Source organism: Sorex fumeus, unplaced genomic scaffold (assembly GCF_029834395.1).
Source record: "Sorex fumeus unplaced genomic scaffold, SorFum_2.1 ptg000032l, whole genome shotgun sequence".
Lineage (NCBI taxonomy): Eukaryota > Metazoa > Chordata > Mammalia > Eulipotyphla > Soricidae > Sorex > Sorex fumeus.
This window is the reverse complement of record NW_026606089.1, coordinates 7,828,194-7,834,422: the sequence shown is the minus strand read 5'-3', so window position 1 is coordinate 7,834,422 and position 6,229 is coordinate 7,828,194. Positions and strand designations below refer to the sequence as shown.

General features: G+C 39.2%; 1 pseudogene; it reads left to right on the top strand.

The window, feature by feature from the left end:
- The first annotated feature begins 868 nt into the window (after window positions 1–868).
- On the top strand, window positions 869–968 carry LOC130025886 (uncharacterized; annotated as a pseudogene).
- Window positions 969–6,229: the final 5,261 nt, after the last annotated feature.

The following is a 6,229-nucleotide window of genomic DNA, read 5'->3' as shown; positions in this document are numbered from 1 at the left end:
GTTGCAGAGGTCTTCAGGTGTCGGGGCTCTGCTCGGCGCGGTGAGGGAAACTCAACACACACCCTCCAAGGGACCCTGGTGAAGAAAGTCAGGTGCGGGGTCAGGAGACTGTCATTTTAGACATATTTGGAATTAATTTTAGATCAAAAAGTACACATCATTCAAACTACGTATGTGCTTAGTAATAAATTACTACACACTTGTTCAATCACCTAAGAAACACCACTCTGCTCAGAAAACTAGATTTTTAATTATAGGTGTGTTTTGCCTGTGTGTCATGACTGAGAATCACTATCATTAGATATGAAACTCACTATACACAAAGATGCACACAGACTGCTTTGAGTCATCTGTGTTGTTAATGTGTGTTGGCCATTAAACTTCACTGAGACCCTTTTTTCTGTCCTTTACAGGAGCCTCATGAGTCTCAACTTCCGTTCAAGTTGAACTTATAATAATGTGGAATGAAATCATCAATATGCTCCTCACCTTTTCCTTCAGGAGAAAAATCCTACTTACTTTCAAGGTGGTCAAAGTGCAGACAACACCATTCACCTTTTCCTGGAGATGTACACGGGACTGAGGTGAGAACAGCAAAAGGCTCTAGTTTAATGGTCTTGATGAAGGTTTCAGGGAAGTGCATTAAACAGGACTCATATAACATCTTCCAAAAGAATTATTTTGTAAAACTGATGCCTTGATTATGGTAAAAGATAATATGGTAAAAACATATTTGTCTTTCTGGGACATTAAAATTCTAAATCTATCAAGCTGATTTGAAATACTTTCCTTGATTATGTACCAATGTCTGCCATAGGGTAAGTAAGGACAACACTCAAAGTAATCAGAAGAGAAAAAATAACTCCTACTAGGTTTGGTTACAGATATACTAAAATTGAAATGATACAGAGATTTTCATGGTCTTGCACAGAGATGACATGCAAACTTGTAAAGAGTTCCATATTTTTGTTGCAAGAAGAACTAACACGACTACTTTAAGCTAAGGCAATCCCCACAAGTACAAAAATTCTACATAAAGAGAGCACAAATCCCCATAACAACAATCTCTCTCAATGTCAATGGACTAAATGTGCCAATTCAGAGGCACAGAATAGGAAGATGTATTAGAAAACTGAACCCAACATTCTGATGCCTGCAAGAAACATATATGAGCAATCAAAGCAACCATGGGCTAAAAGTAAAAGGCTGGAAAACAAGTCTTCAAGAAAAGAACACCTCCACAAAGCTGGAGTAGCCATACTAGTATCAGACCACATGGACTTCAGGCTAAAGGTTATAAGAGACAGTGAATGTCATTTCTTCATGATCATGGGATCTGTACATCAGAAAGAACTCACCCTCCTCAATGTAGATGCTCAATGACAGACCAGCAAAATACTTAAAAACAACTTCTAATAGACTTAAAAAAAGACATTGATAGCAAAACAGTACTAGGTGGAGATTTCAACACTACTTTGTCACTTCTCAATAGATCAAACAGACTAAATCTCAGCAAGGAAATATTTTCTTTAAGGGAAGTAATGAACAACCTTTGGCTTAGAGAAGAAATCAAAGAGGAAATAAAAAGGTTCCAGAAACAAATGAGAATGAGGACGCGAGCTACCAGAACTTGTGGGACAGAGCAAAAGCAGTATTAAGAGGAAAGATTATACCTCTGCCAGAATTCATCAGGAAGAAAGAAAGGGCCTACATAAATAAATTAGAGCTTAAGATTTTGGAAAATGACCAACAAAAGGAGTGCAAACTAGGCTGGAGTAAGGAAATAATAAAATTTGTAGTAGAAAGCAATGAGCTAGAAACCCAAAATACAATCCAGAAGACCAATAAAAGAAAAAGCTGGTTTTTTGAGAAAATAAAAAGATCAATAAACCTCTAGAAGCCTCTCAAAGAAACAGAAAGAAGTCTAAGAAATCGAATCAGAAATGCAAAGGGGGGTATCCTAATAGAAAGTACAGAAATCCATAGGATCATCAGAGATTATTTTGAGAATCTTTGCAGCAGGAAATGAGAGAATCTTGAATAAATTGATAAATTAATGGATACCAATTACCTCCCAAAGCTGAACCAAGAAGATTTGGAATACTTGAACCTATCACTACCATGGAAATTGAAATGATGGTCAAAATTATACCCCCAAACAGAATCCCTGACCCAGATGGATTCAATAGTGAAATATTTCAATCCTTTAAAGAGGAACTGCTGTCAACATTTTTCAAGATTTTCCAGGAAATTGAAGAAACAGAAATGCTCCCAAATAGTTTCTATGAGGCAAAGGTCACCCTAATACTCCAAACAGACAGAGACACCACAAAAAATGAAAATTACAGACCTATTTCCTTGATGAATACAGATACACATATTCTCAAGAAAATACCAGCAAAGAGAATCCAGAAACTCAACAAACGATCACACACTATGACCAAGGAGGTTTATCTTGGGGATGCAAGGACGGCTTAACATTCTCTAGTCAATCAACAGAATACACCATCTCAATAAAATAAAGATAAAAGTCATATCATCATATCGATAGATGTATATAAAGCATTTGATGAGATCCAGCACCCATTCATGATGAAAAACTCTCAACAAAATGGGAGTTGAAAGTACTTTCTTCAATCTAGTCAAAGCAAACTACCACAAACCCACAGCAAGCATTATTCTCAACGGGGAGAAAACTAAAGGCTTGGAGCAGAAATCAATGAGCTAGAATCCCAGAATACAATTAGGCACAAAACAAGTCACCCACTCTCACCACACCTATTAAACATAGTACTTGAAGTACTTGCCATAGGATTTCGGTAAAAAGAAAAGATATCAAGGGCATCCATATAAAAAAGGAAGAACTCAAGCTTTTACTATTTGGAGATGACATGATACTATACTTGGAAAATCCCAAAGAATCTACAAAAAAGCTCCTGGGAACAATGGATTTGTTTAGTAAATTACCATATTACAAAATCAATATCCGGTAGTCCATGGATTTCCCATATATTTCAAATGAAAGAGAAAAAAGAGATAGAGAAAAACAATCCCAATCAAAATAATCCCTCAGAAAATCGAGTATATTAGAATCAACTAAAATGTTAAGGAACTATACTTTGGTACTATTGCAGCAACATGTGAAGATGCCATTGTTGACAACATTGACAAGGAATACGATCCACTGGTTCAGCACCTCCATGAATGTGTGAGGAACACCAAGAGAGAGATAGCCACAAAAAATCGCCTATCTTCGAAAACTCTTGAGCTAATTCGCCACTGTGGTTTGGCACATGCCTCAGGCAACAGCAAGCTAACGTCCAAGCTCACAAAGCAGTGCAGAGATGTGACCAAGGAAGACCTCAAAGAGAGAAGAGCAGAAGTACTGGTAGATGCGGCAGAAGCCAGTAAAATTATTCGTAACGCCCGCCTGTCCTTCGCCAACTATAAGACCAAGATGACTGCCCTCCGACGTCCTGATGGATCCATCACATCCTCCAGAACGGCAATTGAGAAGATTACCATGACTTCTACTCAAATCTCTTCGATAGCCATGTCCACTTTCCAACATACCGAATTCCACAAGATGGATATGTCGTTCCCAATGTTCTCCCTTCCGAAATCCGACACGCCATTTCGTTGGTAAAGAAACCAACAGCACCTGGCCCAGTCAAGGTCAGACCTGAACACCTGAAGAACCTGCAGTCAGTACTCATCAATACACTGGCTCGGCTCTTCACTTGCTACCTGTCTGAATGCAAGTTTCCATCTCAATGGAAAACCAGCAGGACCGTACTACTGTTCAAGAAGGGAGACATCCATGACATTGCCAACTATCGCCCGATCTGCCTATTGTCTGTCATCTACAAGTTGTTCACTCGAGTCATCCTGAATAGGATTGGCAGAACACTAGATGAAGGACAAACATGCGAGCAAGCAGGGTTCCGCAAAGGATTCAGCACCATCGACCATATCCACACGATAACCAAGCTCATTGAGGTTTCTCTGGAGTTCAAGATGCCGCTGTTTAACGTTCATTGATTTAAAGAAGGCCTTTGATTCTGTTAAGATGGAAGTGGTCATTGAAGCCCTAGCCAATCAGGGCATTCAAGCCCAGTACATCAGGATCCTCCGTGAGCTGTGTTATAGATTCACTACCAGGATCTCACCATTCTACAAAGAAGTGATCGTTGATGTCAAGAGAGGGGTGCGGCAGGGTGATACCCTTTCACCGAAACTCTTCAGTGCCACCCTCGAGAACATCATGCGATGACTGGAATGGGAAGGAATGGGACTGAAGATAGATGTTCGGCAACTACACCACCTCCGCTTTGCTGATGACATTGTTTTAATAACACCAAACATCAGCCAAGCGGCACAAATGCTGGCCGACTTTGACCGTGAGTGTGGAAAGGTAGGACTACAGCTGAATCTTACGAAGACAATGTTTATGCGAAACAGCCTTGTTCCTGATGCCCCATTCACTCTCAATGGAACGAGTATCTCCGAATGCAACAACTATGTGTACCTAGGTCGAGAGGTCAATATGACAAATGACCTGGCACCCAAGCTGTGCAGGAGGAAGAGAGCGGCTTGGAACGCCTTCAAAAATGTCGAAGAAATAGCTAAGAGGAAGAAGAACCTCCGGCTCCAGGCACATCTCTTTGATTCCACTGTTCTTCCTGCATTAACATATGCCTCAGAGACCTGGGCCCTATGCAAACAAGATGAGAACAGTATTCAGTTCTCCCAAAGAAGAATAGAAAGAGCTATCTTGGAATATCAGGTTTCACTCAAATGAGAGAGATAATCCGGAGTTCTGACATCTGTTCCCGATCAAGAATCAGGGACGCTGTCTCTTATGCCAAGGTGTCGAAAATCAGATGGGCTAGTCACGTAATGAGATTTAAAGATGACTGCTGGACTAGAGCTGTTACCGACTGGATTCCACGGCATGTCAAAAGACCGCTTGGCCGCCCACCTTCCAGATGGTCAGACTTCTTCGTCAAGATCATGAACGATCAGTTTGAGGCCCTTCATGTTCCCGGATCAAACAGATGCCATTGGGCTACACTAGCACGCGAGAGGGACAAATGGAGATGTTACTGGTGCCCGCTCGAGCAAATCGATGACTAAGGGGAAGTTCAGTGATGAATGATAAAATGTTAAGGAACTATACAGAAAAAAAAAAACCCTACAAACTCTACTTCACGAAATAAGAGAGTATATGAGGAAATGGAATCACATCCCATGCTCATGGATTGAGAGGATTAACACTATCAAAATGGCAATACACACCAAAGCTCTATAAAGATTTACTGCACTTCCTATAAGGATACCCATAACATTTTTCAAAGAAATAGATTAAACACTCTTTAAACTCATACACAACAATAAACTCCCATGAAAAGCTAAAGCAGTATTTGGTATAAAGAAGAAGGGAACAGCTTCCCCAACTTGCAACCCTACTAAAAAGTCGTAGTATTCAAAATATTATGATATTCAGATAAAGACAGGCCTCACATCAATGGAATATAGTCAAATATCCTGACGCTGGTCCTCTGATTATTATTACCTAATCTTTCATAAAGGCTCAAGAAATATGAAGTTGAGCAAGGAAGTCTCTTCAACAAGTGGTGCTGGGAAACCTGAACAGCAACATGCAAAAAAAAAAAAAAAAGTGAACTCAGACCTCCTTAGAGTGCCAGGCACAAAGTCATATCAAATGTATTAAAAACCTCAATATCATACCTGAATTCTTAAGATATATGGAGAAAAATGTGGGACGATCCCTCCCTGACATTAAAGCTAAGGGAAACTTCTAGAATGAAACACCACTAACCAAGGAAGAGGAAATGAAGATAAACAAATGAGACTACATTAAACTAAGACGTTTCTGCAACTTAGAAAAAATGGTGACCATCATAAAAAGACAGCCCACATAATGGGAAAAAATTATTTATGCACTACCCATAAAATTAACCTCAAAATTCTGACTGCTGTATCATTAAGAACACTAAATAGTTCCCATGAATTTTATTCTTCTTCACATATATTTACTCTAAAATATTTTAGATTTCATTTTAAACCACAGGTAAAAAATAAAAATTATAATTTTTTTAAATTAAAAATAACCCCTGTGCATAGCCAGGTGCGACCCCCCCAAAAAAAAACAAGAAAAACAAGCAAGCAAATAAGCAAGAAAGAAAGAAATTAAAAATTAAAAAAT